The sequence below is a fragment of the Prionailurus bengalensis genome, chromosome B2 (genome assembly GCF_016509475.1).
Source record: "Prionailurus bengalensis isolate Pbe53 chromosome B2, Fcat_Pben_1.1_paternal_pri, whole genome shotgun sequence".
Classification (NCBI taxonomy): Eukaryota; Metazoa; Chordata; class Mammalia; order Carnivora; family Felidae; genus Prionailurus; species Prionailurus bengalensis.
This window is the reverse complement of record NC_057349.1, coordinates 100,634,793-100,657,709: the sequence shown is the minus strand read 5'-3', so window position 1 is coordinate 100,657,709 and position 22,917 is coordinate 100,634,793. Positions and strand designations below refer to the sequence as shown.

The following is a 22,917-nucleotide window of genomic DNA, read 5'->3' as shown; positions in this document are numbered from 1 at the left end:
AGAATAAAGATCCCCTGCCTCAGAAAATGGCTAGGCCCCTTACCAGCATTTGTGGGGCAGAGACACTCACGGAAGAAACCAGCAGACCCACAGGCTCAGGCAGGACTGGCGACTGCATTTTCCGATGGAAGATGTGGAGACAAAGCGGAGGGAAGTTGGAGTCCCAGGCTAATGTAATTTCACAGAGAAATTTGAAGGTCATGGGAAGCGGTGGAAGGTGTTTCCACAAGGCTTTAAGTTCGGTTTAGGAAGGATGCTTTGCAGAGCCGTGAGAGTGGGATTTGAAGGGAAGAAACTGGGGGCCAGGAATTGAGTTTCTGCAAGGTGTGATGCCAACCAGTGTGATGATAAGAGAGAGGGAAGGCGGTGAGTCCTGCACGCCCGAAGGATGAGAAGGGCAGGCCAGGACCACGGTGTCCAGTGGAGGTGAGGAAGGCCGTGTTTGCTTTCAGGCCTGGGTGATTAGGAGAAAGATCATAGCTCCTCGAATGCTCTGAGTGTTTACTGCATGCCAGCTGCTGTTTTAAGCCTTTCTGTGACATTTATGTCACTAAATTTATATCATTTAATCTCCATAACCACCCTGGGAGGTCAATACAATAATCCCTATTTTACGGATAAGAAAATGAAGTCTAGAAAAGAAAGGTGAGGGTCTCTCAGCCAGCAGGGGAGAAGAGAGTATATTATTAAAAGAAACAGGGAAGAGGAATTGGTTTGAGGGAGAAACTTTTTATGACTTCAATTTTAGGTCTTTTTGCATAGTTCTTTAGTCTTCAATTATTTTATTTTATTTTTTACATTTTTTAATTTTTATTTATTTATTTGTTTATTTTGAGAGACACAGCAAGAGTGGGGGAGGGGCAGGGAAGGAAGGAGACGCAGAATCCAAAGCAGGCTCCAGGCTCTGAGCTGTCAGCACAGAGCCTGACGCAGGGCTTGAACTCACAGACGGCAAGACCATGACCTGAGCCGAAGTCGAATGTTTAACTGACTGAGCCATCCAGGCGCCCCTGTCTTCAATTATTTTAAGTAAGGGCTAAAAATTCAAACAAAGTATGAGCACAGTTTCTGGTTTATTTCACTGTCCCGATTTTAATTTATTTGTTATTAGTGGGTGCTGAGTTAATTTGTAAATTGGTTTCATCTTCCTGTGAAAAACAAAAAGGAATCTGGCAGTAAGAGTTTGGTACATTGATGAGTGCCCCAAACAAGGAAAATGTTGTGGTTTCCAGAAGGGTAAATTACTTCTGTTTAGCGATGCATTTTTCCTTTTGTTGTGGTTTGTCTTTCAGGACTGGTCCAGCAGCTGTATTAGAAGACATGTGGTGTGTATGAAGTTTGTGATAGTCGGGGGAAATTTTGGTAAGTGTTGCTGCATTTACTTCTAATATCTTTTGTTGTAAAATGGTGCCCAAAAGGGAAGCCAATGCCTTGTTTTGTGCATCTTTTACATCTGCACTAAATTTAGACAAAATGGGATTTTATCATTAGATGTAACATTCAGTTGGTACTTTCTAACAGTATGACTTTTTTCTTGTTGTTACTGATATGTAATTAAGTAATATTAGAAATATGGAGTTTTCTAAGATTTAATAAGAAGTCTAGATTTAGGAAAGTTTCTGAATACGGGATAAAGAATACCCTTGACAGTTGAGCTTGTAGTCTAGGTAACCTAGACTATATGAGTATAGTCTAACATGGACTATAAGAGTAATAAACTGCAGACTAATAGAATAACAACAGCAACAAAGATTCTCCGCTGCGGAGAGATCCTTATGGCCTATCTGTTGAAACAAGAAATAGTCAGTTAGCTGCTTGGGAAATGGAAAGTCGAAGGGAAGCAAGAACTCAGCACGTCTGGGAGCCAGTCCCAGCATTTCAGTGGCCGGAGAGGCCAAGAACATTAAATTCAGCAACCACCCAGAAGACCTTGCTAGCAGTAGTAAAAAGAACAGTCTTCGAGATCAGGAGACCCGGGTTGAAGTTTAAGTTCTACACTAACTGGCTGTTACATACCCTCCCTGAGCCTCAGTTTCCTCATCTGTAAAATGAGGCTTGTAATGTTACCTCCGTCATAAGGTTGTCATGAGAATAAAATGAGCTAGGTAGTGCTGGGGCATAGTAGGTGTTAAATAAAGCAGTTATTCTTGATAACAGGACAGCGTCGTTTGGAAACTAGACATTTGCCACTGAAGTCAGACCACCAAAAGGTGTACATATCTCCCAGCAGGAGGGCCACTGGGGATGGGTTGGTCACACCACATTTGCTGTCACAAGAGATGTCACAGCTGGTCACCACGGTCCGTCCTCCAGAGTCCACTCTGTAACACCTTGTGGGAACCCCAAGACATTTGCTGTCTTCTCCACCTCTGCCTACCCATTCTTAGATGTGCTTGACTAATTTAACTTACCTTCCTGTTACCTTTGGAGCCAAGTGCAGTTAGAGTTTGGAGTTCGTTTGAGTTCCATTCAGTTTTGGAGTCATTGTTACTACGAACCAAAATAATGAGAAGGAAAAGACGGGTCGGGAATAGATGGTCCCCGTGGTTTGGGTCTTGGGTACCATATTTAGGCATTCATTTCCAAAGCTTTATTTTTATTTATTTACTTTCTTGTCTGTGCTTATTATGTACTCCTCCTGGAGATCCAGTTATCAGACTAAATTTTTGAGCTTTAACTACAAGAATTTGGCATTGGGATGGGACTTTTCCTGTGGTGGGAGAGAATCAACTGTGTCACTGCAGATGGGCTGGTGTTTAAGATTAGGTGTCCCTAAGTGGACCCCTTTGTTTCATAGAATTGGAGAGATGGACACAGCTTCAGGGGTTGTCCAGCCCATTCTCCCTCGAGCCAAAATCAAATCTCTTCTACAGAACCCGTGACAAAGGGCAGTCCAAATTCTCTCAGGGGTAGGGAGCTTGCTACGTGAAGAGTAGCTTGCGCCAATTAAGAAAAAAAGTTAAGGGAAACAGGAAAATTTTAGAGGGTAATGAAATTGTTCTGGATCTTTATCTGTGGCAATATTTTTTGTTTGTTTGTTTGTTTAATTTTTTGAGAGAGAGGGCAAGCAGGGGAGGGGCAGAGAGAGAAGGACAGAGGATCTGAAGCAGGCTCTGTGCTGACAGCAGCGATCCCAATATGGGGCTTAAACTCGCAAACCGCGAGATCGTGACCTGAGCGGACATCAGATGCTCAGCCGACTGAGCCACCCAGGTGCCCCCATCTGTGGTGATATTGATACAACTGTATATTTCCTGCAAATTCATAGAACTCTACAATAAAAGGGTGAATTTTGCTCTATGTTAATTAAACCGTAGTTTTACAATGGGGGAAAAAAAATGAGCAAATACCTGGGTGTTTAGCTCAAATTGTTAAAAAGAAAGAAGGGAAGCAGGGAGGGAAGGAAAGCATTCTAGTCTTTACAGTGAATTATGACATATGCTCCATGAAGCAGGACCTTGGTCTTTTTCCTTCCTCTGGTCTCAGTGCCCAGACAGTGCCTGGCACAATGGCAGGCCTGTGATAAATATTATTGAGCCGCCTCTTAGTGCTCTTAGTCACTTTCTAAGTAGAGACCTGTCTTTCCACTCTGTCACACACCAGCCCTTCTGGTATTTGGAGACACTCTCCATCATTCATCTTCCCCTCTCTGGGCTGAACTTACCGTGTTCCATTCTTGTACTGTTTGTCTCCTGATATTATTTCCCTCTCCCTCCCACCCTGCCTCTCCTTGAGGAAGCATCTGCTTTACCATACCCCTCCTGGATACGTGGCCCAGCGCTGGGAACCCTGCCCCTGAGGTGGTTGGTCCACCAGCGGTACCGTGGGCCATTGCATCTATAGACGATGTGAGGAGACACCAACCCCAGTGTTCTTCTTTTGCAGTCAGTACTGAGTGCCTGGTAATGGAACATGAAGGATTTGTTAACAGTAGTCTTCGAAGAATGGAACTGTTAAAAGTAGGGAGAAGAGCCATCCAAGAGATAGGGTGACGGCAAATCCGTCTTCTTACACGTCTTGACCGAAATGAGGGCAAGCCTCACCACCCTTTGTTTAAGACAGCAGTAGTGTTCTTTATAAATCTTTCAAGGTAGCACTGTATCACATGTCCTGACTCTTCATTATGAGTCATAGGAAGTTTGAAATTCTTAAAATTAAAACTTGTGAGTGCCTTGAAAAATCTAGACTCCCCACCACCCTCCCCTGCCCACCCAGCCATACCTGGGGGAGATATGTAAATATATAAACAGAGAGCAGTGGTTCTCAACCCAGATTAATTTTGTTCTCCCAAAGGACACTAGTCAATGTCTGAAGACATTTTTGGTTGTCGCAGCAGGGGGTGGGGAGTTGTGTGCTATGGGCATCGCGTGGGTGGAGGCCATGGATTCTGCTCCCTACTAACTATCCTGTAGTGCACAGGACAGCAACCCCCTCATGCAGAATGATCGGGCCCAAGGTGTCAAAACTGCTGAGACTGAGAAACCTGATATAGAAGGAATTTTTAAAATTTAATACCCAAAGTACTTATTATTTTGAAGGTATAAAATCTTTGATATTTTGGCATTTAGTTAGAGGTCAATATAGAACCAGAAAACGTAGAGAGGTTTGGTCAGAGAATCATAGGGCTGAAAGGTCTCGTAAGAGACTCTCTCTTACATTGCCCCTGACTCCAAGCAAGATGTGACTTCAGCAAGACAGATGGGCATCTGAAGGCTTATACTGATGACTGTAAACTGAAAATGAGACTCACACAACATGATCCTCACATTCACACAAAAGAGGTTGTCTCATATTTTAATTTCGGCCCCAGCTTCTTCACAAGTGCCTGTCTCTAGATAGCCTTTGAGATGTAATGGTATTTCAATCTGGGCTAGTCCTTCCTTTTAAATCAAGGGCAGCGATTCTGGTGTGATGAAAATGTGCTTAGGGAGGAGAGAGATCTCATTACAGATGATTGAGATTGGGTATTTTGGTACACAGGGCTGTTTATTTGCATCAATTTCCTAGTGACACCACAGTCTGGTTTAAGTGTAAGTTATTGAGAGCTTTTGTAGCCCAAGATGGCTACACTTGCTAAAGCAGGGAGATTAAAGCAACGTATGTCAAGTTGTGATATAGGACGATCCACTTGAAAGGACTTTAATTATAGGGCTTATTTTGGGAGGGTAACTGTGCTTTTTGTGAGGTATATTTTGGGATCTACGAACCCAGCTTCAAGGCTAGTAATATCTTCCCAGAAAGGGTGTGACGTGTGCTGGTGGACATAAATATTTTCTCACCAAAACCTTCAGTATAATATTCTTTCGACTTTACTACTCTGCATTTTTCCTTTTCTGATAATCTTTCCCTTTGCAAAAAAATGCATTCTGGAACGTTGGAGAAGACAAGGGTAAAAGATCTCATTTCAGATGGCCAAGCCCAGAGATTTTGCATTTTCATCAGTCTGCTGTTTTTTTTAAGATGAATAGAATTTGGAGGAATGTACCAAAGCTAAATAGTAAGCAGTGTCAGGTGAGACTAAAACCATGTCAGTGCTAAATATTTTAATGTAAGAAACTATGGAAAAGCTACACATGTGTAGCTTCTTATTTGCCAACACTGCCTCTCCAACTCCCGGGTAATTTTTGGAGGCCACTTCAGTGCCCTTTACCACAGCTAATGAGCTGGAGTCGGTACCCACTTGTACTTTGCTCTTCAAGACTTGTGCCTTGGGGCACCTGGGTGGCTCAGTCAGTTGAGCGCCCAACTCTTGATTCGGGCTTAGGTCAGGATCCCAGGGCCGCCCCATGTCAGGCTCTGTGCTGACCGTGGAGCTTGCTTGAGTTCTCTCTCTTTCTCCCTCTGCCCCTCTCCCCCACTCTTCTCTCACTCTCTTTCTAAAAAAAAAAAAAAAAAAAGTATATTAAAAAAAAGGACTTGTGCCTTTTCCCAACTCTGCCTTTGGTGACCTCCTTCACTTCCCCATTAATACCTGAGGCCTTTGGCCTTCCTTAAAGGAAGGGTCGGAACTTTCTGCCCAGTCAGTGTTTCCTAGTCCTCATTTGAAAGTGAATGATAAAGGAGAGATTAGATCAACAAAATAAAATCAGCTTTTCCTTTACACAATGTGTATGGTAGGTGGGTGGGGAGGAGGAACAGAGGTAGAGGAAGAACAGTTTTTTAGCCCCCCAAAATAACCACATCTGAGGGCAGAGAATCACTTTTACCTAAATTCTAAGTCATGAAGGCAATAAAATGAGAGCCAGAATGCTCCATGGGGGAGAGTTGAAGGCAAAGCCTCCTAACTGTAGAAATCTCTGGAGAGGTGTCCCTGTTTTCCCAGAGGCAGTCTGTGGCCTGCATCTGAATCACCCAGAGAGACTATTTACGAGTACAGGTGCCTGGGCCCACTCTAGATGGACAGAATCTGAACCCCTGTGGCAGGTGCTTTCTTCATATCACTCTCCAAGTGACTGTTGTGCACACTGATAGAAAGCCCTGCCCAGCCTCTAAGATTCCCTCCCATAGGGGCGCCTGGGTGGCGCAGTCGGTTAAGCGTCCGACTTCAGCCAGGTCACGATCTCGCGGCCTGTGAGTTCGAGCCCCGCGTCAGGCTCTGGGCTGATGGCTCAGAGCCTGGAGCCTGTTTCCGATTCTGTGTCTCCCTCTCTCTCTGTCCCTCCCCCATTCATGCTCTGTCTCTCTCTGTCCCAAAAATAAATAAATGTTGAAAAAAAAAAATGAAAAAAAAAAAAAAAAAAGATTCCCTCCCATAAGCATGGCTGAAAGATGCAAAGAACAGATCAGGCATTTTGAAGGTCAGACCAGCGCATGCTGCTCCTTGCTCTGCTGTGCATGGGAGGGTAGAGCACCATATCCTGCTACCTTGTTCTCTTGACCCTGGAAGCTATTTCTTGCTCACTAAGAGAAGTGTCCTCGTTCCAGTTTAGTTTGGGTGCCATCCTAAGGCAGATTCTTTGAAGCTACTATGAGACCGCCATCCTTCTTGTCTGCTCCAGCGGCGCATAAATCCGCCAACAGCCCTCCCTCTAAAACTTACACTGCAGTGTGGGGTTGGTCTGCGGCAATGCTTAAAACCAGAATCTCCCACTCAAGGAGGGGAGACATTCTCAGAATGAGTAGCTGTTGCATATTCTAGTACGTGACTGGACAGCTCACCCTGTGCAATAGATCCCATGTGGGATACAGGTATTAGGACCCACTCTGTAGACCTGCCTCTGACTGGCAAGGCTGTCCGTGGTATCGTTTGTAGAGATAATTTAGGTTTATAAGGAGCTGTGGCATATTTGGTCCTCCCAAATCCCTCCTTAGGTGGTAGAACAGGTATTATCCCCAGATAAAATCTGCGACTCAGAAAATTTAGCCCATGACTGAGGCAGGAGGCATTTGGGAGTCTTTGTTGTCCCCCTCTCAAAGACTGGAGGCACTGTTGGCATGTGGTGATGTGGGGGTCGGGTGGTTGGCAAATGTCCTACGGTGCCTAAGACAGTTCTGCCCAGTGAAGAGCTGTCCCCGGCACAGTGTTTGTTGCACCCCCACAAAGAACTGCTCTGAAGTTGTGCGGCTAACTTGTGCAGTAGAACTGAGCTTGTATCTACGCTGTTTGAATCCAGACCCTTTATGGCCCTCTCCATCTTAAAGGCATCACAGAATTAATTCCCACATCACTGGGAGCTCTCACTGCATTAAAGTTTGAATTCTGAGAGACGGTTCTTTGGGTTGTGCCCTTGCTGCTCTATGCGCCTGAACATAGGCACAGCGTGCCATATGTGGTGTCTGAGACCTCTGTGGCTGGGTTGACCACTTACCTTGTACCTGTCATTCCTCTGTCAATGCCCAATGCAGGTGGAGAGAGTGCCATATTATTTTTTTTAAGAAGTTTGTTTATTTTGAGAGAGAGAGAGAGCACAAGCGGGGGAGAGGTAGAAAGAGAGGGAGAGACAGAATCCCAAGCAGGCTCACACTGTCAGCACAGAGCCTGATGTGGGGCTCGAACTCACAAACCATGAGTTCATGACCTGAGCCGAAATCAAGACTCGGACGCTTAACCAACTGAGCCGCCCAGGCGCCTCGAGAGAGTGCCATCTTTGAAGAAAGATCAAAGCCTAAGAGGATGTTCCACCTTTGATCCAGTCTTCCTGGCCTAAAAGCCGTCTGGATAGGGAATTAGGTGTCAATTTCAGGAGTTTTTGATATGATATCTTAGGCTTCATACCTACTTGCTGCACTTCCAGAGCCTGGTATTGGAGCCTTGTTTAAAGTTTGGTTTTGATGTCAGCCAAAAAAACAGCCAAGACAGTAGCTCCATCAGTCTGAATGAGCACACGTGAAATTTATTAAAGTGGTAAAACTATAACCGTATTGAATGAAGAGACACAGTGAAGCTGACCTGAATATAAATGTCGAGGGGATTAAGAAAAGAGGAGGTAGTGACATGTGATTTTTTTTCTTCTCTATTATATTTTGCTTCTCTCTCTCTTCCAGTTTCTTTCCCAATTTTTTATTCTGAAAAACTTCAGAGCCGCCTCTTTGGGAGAATGGTAAAACCGACACCTATGTGTCCTTTACCTGGATTCACCAATTGTTCTGAATTCACCACATTTGCTTTCTTTGTTCCTTCTTCCAATTTAAACATATTTACATTTATATGTATTATATATAACATATATAGCATATATTACATAAATTTTTTCTGCACCATTTGAAAATTGCAAACATCGGGGCGCCTGGGTGGCTCAGTCGGTTAAGCGGCCGACTTCGGCTCAGGTCATGATCTCGCGGTCCGTGAGTTCGAGCCCCGCGTTGGGCTCCGTGCTGACAGCTCAGAGCCTGAAGCCTGTTTCGGATTCTGTGTCTCCCTCTCTCTGACCCTCCCCCGTTCATGCTCTGTCTCTCTCTGTCTCAAAAATAAATAAACATTAAAAAAAATTATGAAAAAAAAAGAAAATTGCAAACATCTTAACACTTTACCTCTAAATATTTCATTACGTATCTCCTAAGAATACAAATTCTTCCACATAATCACAATACTGTTATAGCTAAGATATTCACAATAAGTCCATGATATTAGCTAATATCCACTTCATATTAAGACCTCCCCAGTTGTCCAGGCTACATGTAGTGTAGAATGTCCTGTATTTTGGCCTTGCTTGTTTCTTCATGGTGTTGTTCAACTTGCCCTTTCTCTCTTCCTGAAAATAGTTAGATCTAGAGGCTTGGGATTAGATGCAGGTGAAACATTTTTTGGCAAAAATACCTCACACATAGTGATAGATGCTTGATATTCTATCACAGCAGGAGGTCCATGGTATCAGCGTGTCCCACCATCCAGAGTGATCTGCTTGATCTCTTGAATACGGTGGTAACCAGACCTCCCCTATGTTCACATACACCTTGGGTCAGTAAGGCATCTGTGGGCTGGTGCATGGATCCTTTGTGAACATCCTGTCACCCACCTACCTTTTGCCCAGTGCCTTGAGTATCAATGGATAATCCTCACCTGTACCCGTTATTACATTGGGACGGTGATATTTTTTACCCTTTGCTTTCTCTTCCTCAGTTCTTTATAGTGAATGACCTTCATATTTTTACAATGATGATTTTTTTTTAGCCAGTGCCCTGGCAGTCAGCCAGATTTTGCTGTGATAATAGATTATGCTGAACACATTTCTTTGCCTTTAGGATAAGAAGGAGTAACTTTACAGAGCCGTTTACTACTGCCTGCCAGGGTACCGCATAGGCTCCTTAACTGTAGAATTTATTTCACTTTCCCCCACACGCAACAGTTCAGACTGGCAAGCAAAGGGACTTGCTGAGGGTCACCCAGCTCCTATGGTGGAGCTGATACCTAGCCAGATCTGTCAGGCTTCGAGCCAAGGTTTTCCACTCTGCCATGTTCCCTCTGATCCCTGACCTCTGGCACTGTCTCCCACCTACAGTGCTTGCCTTAGACTAGTGCCTACCTGACTGGGTAAGTCTGTGAACAAGGAAAAGTCAGCCAGGACAGGGCTGTGCAGCTGGAGAAACACAAGCCACATATACCTAAAAGCTGCAGGTGCTACTGGGGCTCAGACAGATGTGGGCCCGTACTATCAGAAATCTCAGTCTGTATTTTAACCATCCCAACTTTTCCGTGTGGGTAACTGATTTATATACTCTGACGCTCGTCCGCAGAATCACCAGCTTCCAGCACCTGGGCCGCAGCCAGCCGAGGCCCCCGCACATCAGCCAAGGCTTGGTTTAGAAATGGAATGCTTTGCTTGCTTGTTTTTAACATCTCTTTTAAACAGAAATTAATGTTCTTGAAATCTGATTTGAGGGGTGATTGATTTTTGAAGAGGGGGGAAGGTTGGGTTTTATGGAGGAAAGTCGTTAACTGATATATTATAAAACCTTGTATTTCTTAATTAGTAGGTTAAGAGCACAATAGTAGATATTTCATCTGTAGCTTGGGAAGAAAGCAAATATGGGACGCCTGGGTGGCTCAGTCAGTTAAGTGTCTGACTCTTGATTTCAGCTCAGGTCACGATTTCATGGTTCATGAGTTTAAGTCCCACATCCACATCAGGCTCCGTGCTGACAGCATGGAGCCTGCTTGGGAGGCTCTCTTTACCTCTCTGTCTCTCTCTATCTGTCAATAAATGGACAAATAAACTTAAAAAAAAAAAAAAAAAGAAAGAAAACAAATACATTTCCCTCTGAATATCATCTCTAGGACTTCTCTTTTTCAAGTTGTTGTCTGAGCCCTTATCAGGGAGATGAAGTCTGTTTTCCCCACCTTGCACTCCTTGTTCTTTGTGTATATTTAACTGTTTTAATGAGTCACAGAAGAAACTGTGAGTTTGTTCCCAGGAGAAGAACGGTCGCAGATAAATAGCAGTGCTTCTCAGAATGGGCCACAGTGTTGGCGTCACAGTGTTGGCCAAGGATACAGACCAATTAGGTTACTTCTAATTCTTTTTAGCAGAAATTATCCTTGAACTTGAAGCAACGGGAAACAATTGCAGGTAGAGGCCCTCTCTGGTCTTACTTCAGCCAGTAGGAATTTAGTCCTGCCCTCCCATTTTACAGGTTAGCAACCTGAGGCACAGGCAGGTTGAACGGGACCCAGGTCAGACCTAATTAGCTTGGGTCTCTTGTGATTCCTCCTCACGCTTCCTGAAGTTAACGTTTTCAGTCAGCAAGTAATAACCATACTGTTCCGCCCTGACACTGTCACTCATTGTCCACAATGTTTTTCTTCCCATGCTAACCTCCACGATCCAGGTTTCCACTCCCAGTAACATTTAACAAGTGAAGAAATGAGGGTCCAAATCAGTGCCGTCCAATAGAAATAGAAGGCAAGGAGCATGCATAATGTAAAATTTCCTAGTAGCCATGTTAAATGAAAGTACAAAGAAATAGGTGAAATTAGTTTTAACAATATACTGTAACCTACTATGTATCTAAACTGTTATATCCTCATGCAATCAATATTAAAAATTGTTGGAACATTTCGGTACTCAATCTTTGAAATCTCAGCGTGTATTTTATACTCAACAGCTCATCTCAAGTTAGAGAAGCCATATTTCAAGTGTTCCATGTGGCTCACAGCTACAAGTACGGGCAGCAGAGCGGTCCAGGGCCACACCCAACTAGATTCTTTAATTGAAATCTCTTGAGAGAGAAACTTAATCAGCTTTCTTGTCCTCCCCCACCTCCGCCCCAGTCTGAGGCCACATGTTTCTGTCTTCTGTGTGCCACATTTTCCCCAACTAACTCTAATTACAGGGAGACGCTTGGTTTGGTCCTAACCCCTAGCTCAGCACTTTTCCACCAGTCCTGGCAGCTGGTGAGACCGACATACCCTGCCTTGTAAATGATAGTGTGAAGCATACTTCCAAATGTCTCCACCGCAGTTTCCATGATTTCCTTTCTCTTAGGGGTAACTCAGTGGCATTTTGCAGAACCAGGGTGATTTTTTTTTTTTTTAATTCACCCTTTCAGAAAAATCTATTCTAATCAATGAATTCTTAAAACACATGCAGGCCAGTAGTGTCCCAGGACCTCAGCAGAACAAGTATGCATAGTATACAATTTTTAGCTGTGTTTATACCAAGTATGTCTCTGTTTTGATTCATGATGGTTTCTTTTTTTTTTTTAACTAGTCAAATACTAGTCAATACATCACTCCCATCTTAAGCATTATTCACAATGAAACCAAGAACACTGTTCACAATGAAACATTAGTAAAGGTCAGATTCCATTTCCACTAAATGTCAAGTCTCTGGCCATTGACCCTATTACTTGAAGTATTCAATTATAATATAATCATGAGTGGGGGGTGGGGGGGAATGACAGAAGAATGGTGGCGGGCTCCTGGTGTTTGTTATGATGGACTTCACCCAAATAGAAACCCTAATTTATAAAAATGGAAATTTGAATCAGGAAAAGTTTCTCCCATACTCTTTTTTTTTTTAATTTATTTTTGGCAGAGTGCAAGTGGGGGAGGGGCAGAGAGAGGGGGACAGAGGATCCGAAGCAGGCTCTGCACTTAGAGGCTGACAGCCCAGAACTTGATGCAGGGCTCGAACCCACAAATCTCGAGATCACGACCTGAGCTGAAGTCAGATGCTTAACCGACTGAGCCACCCAGGTATCTCCCATATTCTTAATTAGAGGCCAGGTTCCATATCTTCCAACATTCTCAGTTATATAAAGGCTAGAGAAAATAATACCTTTTTTTTTCCCCCTCTTGTCCTGTGGCCTCCTCCAGTATTGGAAGGATGAAATGAATTTCCTCTATTTTCCTTCAGCACTGCCTTCCTTAAGTTTTGACCTTGTGTCAGTCTCTCTCATTCACAAAGCCCCTTGAACTTAGGTGGAAGGTTGCATTTGGAATCAAAACAATGTGTTGTCAGGGCAGACTTCTTCTCTCACCCCAATCCCTTCCCTACAGTAATTCTGGATTAGTCTCTCATTTATTAAATTAGAGTCCTTTTATTCACTCTGATTCAAAGGCATTTTTTTTAGGTGGATATCTCATGTTCATTTAAAAATATCATTTAGTAGCTGTATTTCTGCTAAGCAACCAGAAATTATAGTTGACTCCAGCCAAGTGGCTGAGTTACCTAGGTTTTGCTTCCAGTGTTATGCTGAGTAGAAACGTCTTGGTTTCATCTTCAATATTAATAGTTGACTGAGAGTGATGGATGGGGCTGAGGAAGGGCAAGGAAATCTAGAATTTAGTGGCACAGCATCATCGACTCCAGGATTCTTCTCTGAATCACCAGAGGAGTTTGTTAAAAACCCTGGCACCCAAGCCTCACAGTCCTGAGGACAGGATCCAAGCAAGTACATAAGAACCACCTACTCTTGCTCAATTGTGTCCATTTGTCAAAACTCAAGGTCAGCTTTACTAGATGTAAGTTATACTTTAACAAACTTATTATCCTGAAGTGTATTTATATGCATGCATTGAAATTTTTGACACCCACCATGGAGAATATTTTGACTATCAAACACTCTGGAGTCTGCGATAAAGCTCATAGTCAAAACATTCGTTCATTCATTCAGAAAACATTTAAGGAGCAGTGCTAGGCATTGTTCCTATCTTGGGAAAACAGAGGTACATTGAGACACAGTACATGACCCTGAGGGTTTTGTTTTATGGGTGAGACCAGGATCCAACAACTGGGATGCAATGTGGAAAGTGTAATATGAGTATTGTATATCTGTGGAGCAAAAAAGGAAAGGAAGACCCTCCAACAAACACACACATGTGCTCACGCACACATACATGCGGATACACACACACATTCCCAGTTCTACCCCACTGTCTTCTTGAAGATGGAATGGGGTAGGCAGTGTTAGGAAAATTTCACAGAGAAGCCACTGAACATGAGTCCTGGGGCATGATTAGGCAAGGAAGTGGAAAATATTATGCCTGTTTTTCAAAGGAATGGCTCTCAAAATTTGGTTCTAAAGTTAAAAAAAAAAAAAAGGTCATTATGACATCAGTTGTTTTTAGAGTGATTTGACCAACCTCTGATACTATTCAGTTCATTTATCCTGATCTATCTAGTTACACTGCCTGACACAGTAAGACATCCAGCACGGTAGGTGTGCTGAATTGAATTGATGCTCTCAGTAGTTTGCCTTTCCCCTGACAAACTGTTATACATGCACAACTATATCTTAGGATAATAATAGTAGTGTGTAATTTTCAAAATAGCACCCAAGTTACCTCTGTAAGTACTGCTTCCTAAATACTAAAAATGTTTGCCCTTGGAGGAGAGTGCATTTAAGAATATTTAAGTGCTTCCTGCTGGTACATGTCACGGTATGATTTGATTTTTGTATTTCGGGAACATTAACTCTTGTTTCTAACCCAGTTTTTTACTCTTTTTTTCATTCTTAAATATATCTGAGGTTGTGGATAAGCAACGGAGCCAAGAGAAATGATCATGGCATCCCTCACTAAGTCTGTCCTTCCAGTGGACCCAGAACACAGCACTGTGTTCCCCTGGATATTGGATGCTCTTTCAGGAGTGGGGGGGGGCAAAGAATATTTGAGAGTAGCTGTCGACACTGCCCCGAAAAATATATAGTCAGCGCTGGGTGTCAGCGCGCCCAGGGCAACTGCTCTCCCTACGCATTTTTGCAGCTTACATGCAAATTACCATTATTGGTTACTTTGATACAGTCCTGAACTGTAACAGGAAAACTTGTAACTTTGTGTTGTGACAGGAAGGACGAGAACCGGCCCACATATTGCTTCTTTTGGAAGGCTGAATAATATTTCTAGACATGCCCTGTGCATTGGAAGTTTTTGCTGCTGTTCTGCCCGCTTCCTAAGCCTAAACAAAATGTGCATTCCAGTCTCTGTTCCATTAAATAGCCATTCTGGTTGCAAGGAAAGTAGGCGAAGTTGTGAGAACCGGATTTAAGCTTTTAAGTGGCAGGATGGGCAGGGCATTCGCTTTGGTGCTGGGCCTATGACTGAAATCGGAGCTCCCTGCTGGAAACCAGCTGTGGGGTCTTGGACAAGTGACTCCACCTCTTGAACTCACCATCCTAGTTTCCCAAGTGGTAGTTGAGAATTACGGGAGATAAGATGTGGTGCTAACATGATGCCTGGCACTACCAAATGCTTATTCCATGTGAGGTCTCCTGACTTTGCCCTTGTTAGCATATGTATCAGTCTTGTCATCCTCTGTTTACAACTTTGCAGGCTCCCATTAGCCTCTGAGAAAGGCCTAAACGTGGTGAACGTACTCAAGGCCTTTCACGATCCGTCTGTCCGACCTACACTTCATATTCATCCCACAGCAAAACCAGATCACCTCTGTGCCCTCAACTGGGCCTCAGGGACTCACTCTCCTGCGCTAGAATGCCTTCCTCCCATCTCTTAGGGTCTGCGGCAAGGCCTGTCTTAAATACCACTTCTTCCCAGTCTCTCAGGCTGGAAAATTCACCTCTTTGTCCAACACTGGGTCTCTCTCCGCACAGGTGCCCAAAGAGGCCTCTTCTCCTGGTTAAGCCTCTCCTTTCTGCAAAGAGGTTTGCAAATAGCCGCCTTCTCACCGTGTTCTCCTGTGGCCTCTCTGCACAGACACATCCCTAGTATCACTTCCTCTTACAAGAACAGCAGACCTGTGGGACTAGCGCCCTATCCTGTGGCCTCATTGAACCTTAATGACCTTAAAAGACCTATCAACAAATATAGTCACACTGGGGTTTAGGGCTTCAGCATGTGAATTTGGGGGAGACACGAGGCAGTAACACACGGGTATACACATACTGCCAGATCCTCTGAAGGAGTGTGTGTGCGTGTCTGTGCTCACACGTGTGCACACACCCCTGTGTGCATGTCCCCCCTGTCACTAGCTTTCTTCTTTGCGGCCCTCATGCAGAAAGCATGGCTTTGTCACTTCCCTGTGGAAGTACAGCTGCCCCACCCCTCAAACACCTTGCTTCTACTGCCCCTGTGAGGGCCTCAAGAGACACACACCATCTCGCTGAGCGGAGCCGCTCCATCGCGGCCCCTCCTTGCCCCTGACTGCCAGCAGAGGTGAACGAGAGAGAATGAACCGCAGCAGGGAAGGGAAGGAATCAGGTGACTGGAACAGGAAGGTGACATTTTTGTTTTAAAGGAAAGAAATGAAGCCTCTCTTTTCGCTTCTCAGTTAAACGTTGTCCACAGTTTTTGTTTTTTTACTCCAGGTTTCTCCAGTTCTGAAAGTGGCTAAGGAACCCTTTATCTCTACTAGTCCAGACCACTGATAAGTGATGTGGGAGAATCCAGTCTAATGGAGTCCTTTGCTGACCCAGCCCTGACTTACAGAGGGAGGCTGTTCCATTACAAATAGTTTTTATTCTGCTAAATCAGAGGCTCCGCACGCTGTCCTCTGCCTGCAAATTAGCTGGAGGCACAAGCTTTGCATTATGCAAAGTATTTATTCTCACAGTTAATATGCTGGAAAGTGTGGTTTCACACTTTTCTGCCAAGTACAAAGGTTCTCACCCAGTAGTGAACCAAGTCACTGGGGAGCATGTACAAAGTACCTAAACCCCGTGCTTCCTCCCCATCTGTGAGAGTGAGATGGCCCAGGCCCTCCCGTGTCATCATTTCTTATCTTGTTACTTCCTCCGAGGTTTCTTACGAAATTTTTCAAATACAGGATTCCTTTTATTTTTCTTGACAAAATCCAGTGGTGAATTCATTTTTTTAATATTCTTTTATGGAAATTTTCAAATCTGTAGAAAGTAAACAGTAGAGCATAATGGACCCCGGGTTATCCTTCACCCAGCTTGCAACAGTTATCCACATTCTGCCATTCTTGTTTCATCGGTACCTGGATTGGATTATTGTTACTATTTTTTGACTACTGCAATTTTGTTTCATAGAGAAGAGAGTGAGAGAGCCAGCCAGTGCCTGCACTGCCCGTGAATTAAAAATTGGTTACATGTCCTCACAGGTGCTTCCCTGACCATATTGCATTTAATCCTCACGGCCCCTGGGCATTGTTCCTCACATTTTATAACTATGGAAGCTGAAGCACTAGGAAATCCAACACCTGTGCAAAGTCTCCCGACTAGTAAGTGCTCAAGCAGGGATTCTCACTCTCAAGAGGTGTCTGAAAATCATGCTTTCCCCCAAGCAGCAGCTTAGAAGAATCAAGACCACAAAAAAATGCCTAGACAAGTTTTACAGTTTGGGTAGATGGATCACTATATTATAAAACAAATATAATTTTTAAAAAAATTTTTTTAATGTTTATTTACTTTTGAGAGCGAGAGAGAGTGGGGGAGGGGCAGAGAGAAAGAGGGAGACACAGAATCTGAAGCAGGCTCCAAGCTCTGAGCTGTCAGCACAGAGCCAGCCCGACATGGGGCTTGAACTCACAAACTGCAACATCATGACCTGAGCCAAAGACAGACGCTTGACCGACCAAGCCACTCAGTGCCCCTATAGTATAATGTTAATGTTAGAAGCTAGGTAGATGTTCGATGTAAAATTATTAAATGTGTAGGTAAAAGGTTTTACAGTACGGTAGGTGGATAGCTATATGATAAAGCAAATACGATATAATGTTATTGTTAGAACTAGATAGATATTCAACATAAAACTATTAGAGCTATGTATTTGAAGTTTTTCACAATAAAATGTTGGCAGAGTGGAATTCCAACAGAAGCAAACTTTGTCTAACTCATCAAGCAGTGGACAGAACACAAGTTATTTTCACGTACCTATCCTACTGATGTCTGCTCCAAAGAGACAGATTTGAGAGTTGGTGGAATTGTAATCTTAGGCATACCCAGCCAGGGATAGAAATTACTTGGAGGTGTACCTAATCAACATCAACTGCTGAGGTCTGAGAGACCTCAGAAAACCGATGCAGAAACAGCGGTGGTGCCTTGAGCCAACAGCTCGGGACGCCTCCTCGCTGTTGCTGCTCGTGGAAGGCGAGAGCTGGCCGTGATGATGGACAGTTCTCTTTTCCAGTTCTGGCCATGTAGGTGGGATTCCATCATTTACCCACAGGAACATATTGCATGCATACAACCTGCATGTTGAAGCTGTTCCTCCTCGTGGAAGGCCATGATCGAATTTTTTTTTGCAGACATCAAAAACCGAGCCACCCACACCGCTCCACTGTGTAACACAGGCCCTGCTCTGATGGCGACCTGGCCTGGTCTGCTCTGCTATATTCTGTTGGGAATGATGGTTGGAGGCAAAGACACTCTGTCCAAGGGATCCCGGAGGGCATTTTGTTGCTGACACTACAGCCCAACAGGCCCTCTCCCACTTCCACGGAGGGCTCCGTGTATCCCGGCGGCCCAAACTTAGCTGCCATTGGCATTATTACCCAGCCTGCCCTTAGTTCTTGAGGCCGTGCTCCTGGTCCAGGGAAAGCTCTGCCCTCCTAGCTCTACCCTGCTCTAGACGACGAAGCTGTTTCGAGAAAGGAAAGCCACCTCTCTAGAATCCTCTAGTCGCCACAGACTGCAACACTATGGTCACGCCAGGAAACCAAAACGTTTCTGGCAACAACTTTTCCCACCGATTTCCAAAATTCTGATGGAGCCTTGGTCCAAGCCATGTGACTCACTGATGCTTACACCATTATACTGTTCTCCTTCCACTATACCCTGGGCAGAATTGAAAGCCTTCAAGAGGTACCCGTCTCTTGAGTTAACTACGCCATCAGCTTCCTTCACCCTGAACGGTTTCAGGCAATCCAGGCTAGAAGGAAGAGACGGCTTTGTAATCAGACTGGATGTGGACCCCAGCGTCTGCCATTACTGGCTGTGAGACTTGAGGAAAAGTGTTTAACTTCTTTGAGCCCAACCCATGTAAGGCTTGAACTCGGATCACGTATGTGAAGCCACCTCACATGGTGTCAGGCCCCCGGGTCACTAAGCACTGGTTTCCTTTTTCTCTCGTGTGTGGTATGTTGTAAGGTATGACGTGAGGACTCATATCCCTGCCACCAGCTGGTGGGACGACCACATCTTGTCTCTGGCTCTGTAAACCTCAGTCTCAGCATCTAAAAATGGACCACCTGTTCTCCAAGTTGCTGTGACTTAAAAACAAAAACAAAACAACTATACTATCTAACTGCTCCTTGGGGGGCTCCCTCAGATTGTGGGGGCAGAGGGGAAAGTCCTGAGCAGGGGATAGCCCAGAAAGAGTGAGGACTGGGATGGGTGAGATTGAGGTAGGGACAGCAGGGGAGGAATGATCAAAATGACACCAAAGTCAGAAGGTTGGCATTGCTAAAAACTAAGATTGCCACCTGGGAGTTTTGTCAAAGTTGAGTTACAGCACACTAAGCAGGGATTACTTCCCCACCGGAAACCTCTTGCAGCTTAGGCCCCTTGCGACTCCCTGGTCCAGATGAATCCTGTCCTCCACTGCAGCATTCCTGCCCACGCGTGTTACTGCTGCCTTCCTCCCAGGAATGAGTGCCATTATTATTTCACGCGGTCTCACTACCAGAAGACGTTGTTTGCTCACTTTTGCGTGACAAACATCGAGTCTGTTGTCCGCTTCGCTGTTTAGTCTTGCTTGGGGACCTTCCGTCCTTACTGTTGGCTCCTGCCTGCTGCAGCCATCCACACGCTCCGAATGCCTTTCCCTTCTTCTCTGCAGCTGCAGGGAGCCTTGTGGTTGGGCTTCCTTAAATGCAAGCAGATGGAAGTGAGCAGGGGTGTGGAGGCAATTAGAGGATTTCTTGCTCCAAGCGGTGTGGGTTTGCTCTCTCTGGGTATGTGGCTGTTCTTGCTCATTTTATCTTTCGTTTGGGTTTTGTGAGGCTATCAGCTTTCTTTTCAGGCTATATTTTGCTGCCCATTGCAGGAACTTGCAAAATGGGATGACTTGGTTGCTTATTGTTTGGAATCAAACTTTCCACATAAGGCATAGATAATGCGTATCACGCTGATGATGGTGCTTCATATTTGTGACATATTGTCCCATCTAAAGAGTGCTTTCACGTACATCACTGTCCCACTTTTTGTCTGGTCTGAACTCGGAAAAAACACGAAGGCTCTACTCTCTCTGCTCGAGTGGGAGTTTCTCCTTGTCTTTACACCATCTCTGTAGTCAAACCACAAAGGGGAGAGTTACAGAATGAAACTGTAGCCTCTGCTTCATTCCTTTCCTCTCTCTAGCTTCAGTTTAATATGTTCCAAACTTTATCAGCATACTGCCAGATTGTCTGGACCTTTAAACAATTGTAACAGGTAACATCTGCCATCAGGGAGCTTCCAATCTAGTTGGGGAAACAGACCTTTAAATGTGAGTTTAAGCAACAGTACCCAGCGCACAGAAGGCACTCCATGACTAGGTGGTGAAGAAATGAATGGATAATGTAACCTACCAAAGCCCTGAAAAGCAAGGAGGAGAGCTAGGAAGGAACTGAAGGAGGCATAGTCCTCAGTGGGAGCAGGCACACAAGGTGCAGCACCTGTGGGTGCCTGGGAGTGAGAAGACAAGAGGACCGACTAGGCACCCTCGTGGATTGTGATTTGTCATCCATTAGTGCAGCTAAATGAGAGCTGAAGACATCAGAGGAGGCCATATAGATAGAAACTAAGAAGAATGAGCAGGGAAAGTGCCATTCTCTGCTCTCCAGGACGGGACAAGCAGAAAGAGGGAAGGAAGCAGGCTAACAGGCAGACTGGAAGGAAGAGACTGCCATGCCACAGGCCTGTGCTAGGAGCTGGGAGAAGGCAGTGGGGTGGGGGTGGGGGTTCAAAGCAATACAAGACTTGGCCCCAACCCTGTAGAGACCCTGCCATGCACAGCAAACAGTGACTCAGTGTGATTGTGGGGGATAAGCCAAGGAACTAAGAGACCGGGAGACCAATGTGAGCCTGAGGAGCTAAAATGAAGGCTTCTGGAGGGTGAGACCAGCATGGGGCCAGGCACATGGATGAGATGTGGGAACTGCACGGACGGTCGTGTGGAGATATGTCCCATCCTGGGTGGAGATCATGCCGCGGCAGTGGGAGATTGGTGGGACAGGTGTGGGGGCCCTAACGTGGAAGGCTTGGAAGCCAAGCTGGAGACCTGAGGAAAGGTGCTGAGCAGGAAGGCAACATTAGGAAGTGTGGTATGTGGAATTTTGTCCCAGACGCTGGGCTAGGGGCTCCGCACTCTCCCTTGCGGACGGTGCGAGAGTAAGCTCAGGGAAGCAGGCTCCTCCTTGGGGTGGACGCTGAGCCTTTTCAGTGTCTCCTGAGGGCACTGGTCTACTCCAGCCCAAACACTGCCACTCGGGTAGAACAGGAGTAAGAAAAGATCCTCTAGTGCAACTGTCAGTAGGACACTGTTACCGTTGGTTGTTTTGGCTGCCACAAAGCTGTACTAGGTTTGGGACAAAATGGGGGCGCCTGGGTGGCTCAGGCAGTTGAGCGTCTGACTTCAGCTCAGGTCACGATCTCACGGCTCATGAGTTTGAGCCCCGCATTGGGCTCTGTGCTGTGGCAGCTCAGAGCCTGGAACCTGCTTCGGACTCTGTATCTCTCTCTCTCTCTCTCTCTCTCTCTCTCTCTCTGCCCCTACCCGGCTTGTGCTCTGTCTCTTTCACTCTTTCAAAAATAGATTGAAAAACATTCTTAAAAATTTAAGGATAAAAAAAATGTTTGTGACAAAATGTTCTTGAAGAGCTCCAGAAGTTTGTGCTATAGGAGCTCTAGGTATTTTCGTTATGGTGGATTTTGTTTGTTCATTGATTAATTATCACAGTGTAGTTGACAAACAGTGTTACATAGTTTCAGGCGTACAACGTAGTGATTCAACTTCTTTATCCACCACAAGTATCTGTCACCATACAACGCTATCACAGTACCACTGACTATATTCCCCATGCTGTACTTTTTATTCCTGTGACTTATTCATTCCGTAACTGGAAGCCTGTATCTCCCACTCCCCTTCACCTGCTTTGTCCACCCCCCTACCCCTTCCTTCTGGCAACCGTCAGTTTGTTCTTTGTGTTTATGGGTCCATTTCCTTTTCTTTGTTCATTTTTTTGTTTTGTTTTTAGATTCCAAATACAGGTGAAATCATATTCTGTGTCTGGCATGTTTCACTTAGCATAATGTCCGTCCGTGTTGTAACAAATGTCATTATGGTGAGTTTTTAAAAATAATATCCACGTTAATGCATGTCCTCAGCGTAGAGTACTTAGAAAATACAGAAAAGCACAAGGACAAAAGTCACTATTACTGTTACTCCATCACTCAGAAAGAATCACACATATTGTTAGTATTTTTGTTCAGTGTCCAAATTTGGAAGTTTTAAAGTGATTTCAAATTGCACTTAATATTTTGTATCTTATTTTTATAACTCGGCAATATAGCATGAATACTTTTATGGCAGTAAATTTATTTTACAATATGATTTTAGTGCTATCTCCTATCCCACTATGGAAATGTACCATACATTGGTTATTTAATCAAACAGGAAACCCAGCCTCTATTTCTGCTTATTTTGGTTGTTTTCAGCAAATTAGGTTTTAAACATTGTTTAAAACAACATCATAATGTAGTATTTTCAGATAACCTTGTTTTCATTGAGCAAATTGCCCAGTCAGATCCAAAGGAATATAAAAAGTTCTTCATGATATTTTATCTCATTTTTGTTGTCACTTCATCGAAATGATAATCAGCTGCCAAGTGGAAAAGAATTATATGTGCCATAGTATGCTCCTCTAAGAGTGTTGAAAACATAAGCGCACCAAGCCCATGCTGATGGATAGACCCAAATACAGAATACATTTAGGGGTCTCCATTGAACCAGGTAGTTCTCAGAATGTCAGTATCATCCTGTGCTTGATATAGTGAAATTTTAATGTTTATTTATTTTTGAGAGAGAGAGACAGAGCTCAAGCAGGGGAGAGTCAGAGAGAGAGGGAGGCACAGAATCTG

General features: G+C 44.5%; 1 protein-coding gene across 8 annotated transcripts in view; it reads left to right on the top strand.

Annotated features, from left to right (window-relative positions):
• FYN (FYN proto-oncogene, Src family tyrosine kinase) overlaps positions 1 to 22,917 on the top strand; it is a 215,232-nt gene that overhangs the window by 94,057 nt on the left and 98,258 nt on the right. For 7 of the 8 annotated variants that reach the window (XM_043592132.1, XM_043592139.1, XM_043592130.1 and 4 more), the window contains one exon: positions 1,293 to 1,362. The gene's annotated coding sequence lies outside the window, so the exon portion shown is untranslated. Of the gene's footprint in view, positions 1 to 1,212; positions 1,219 to 1,292; positions 1,363 to 22,917 lie in introns of all 8 variants that reach the window. The other variant, XM_043592134.1, reaches the window with a different exon arrangement.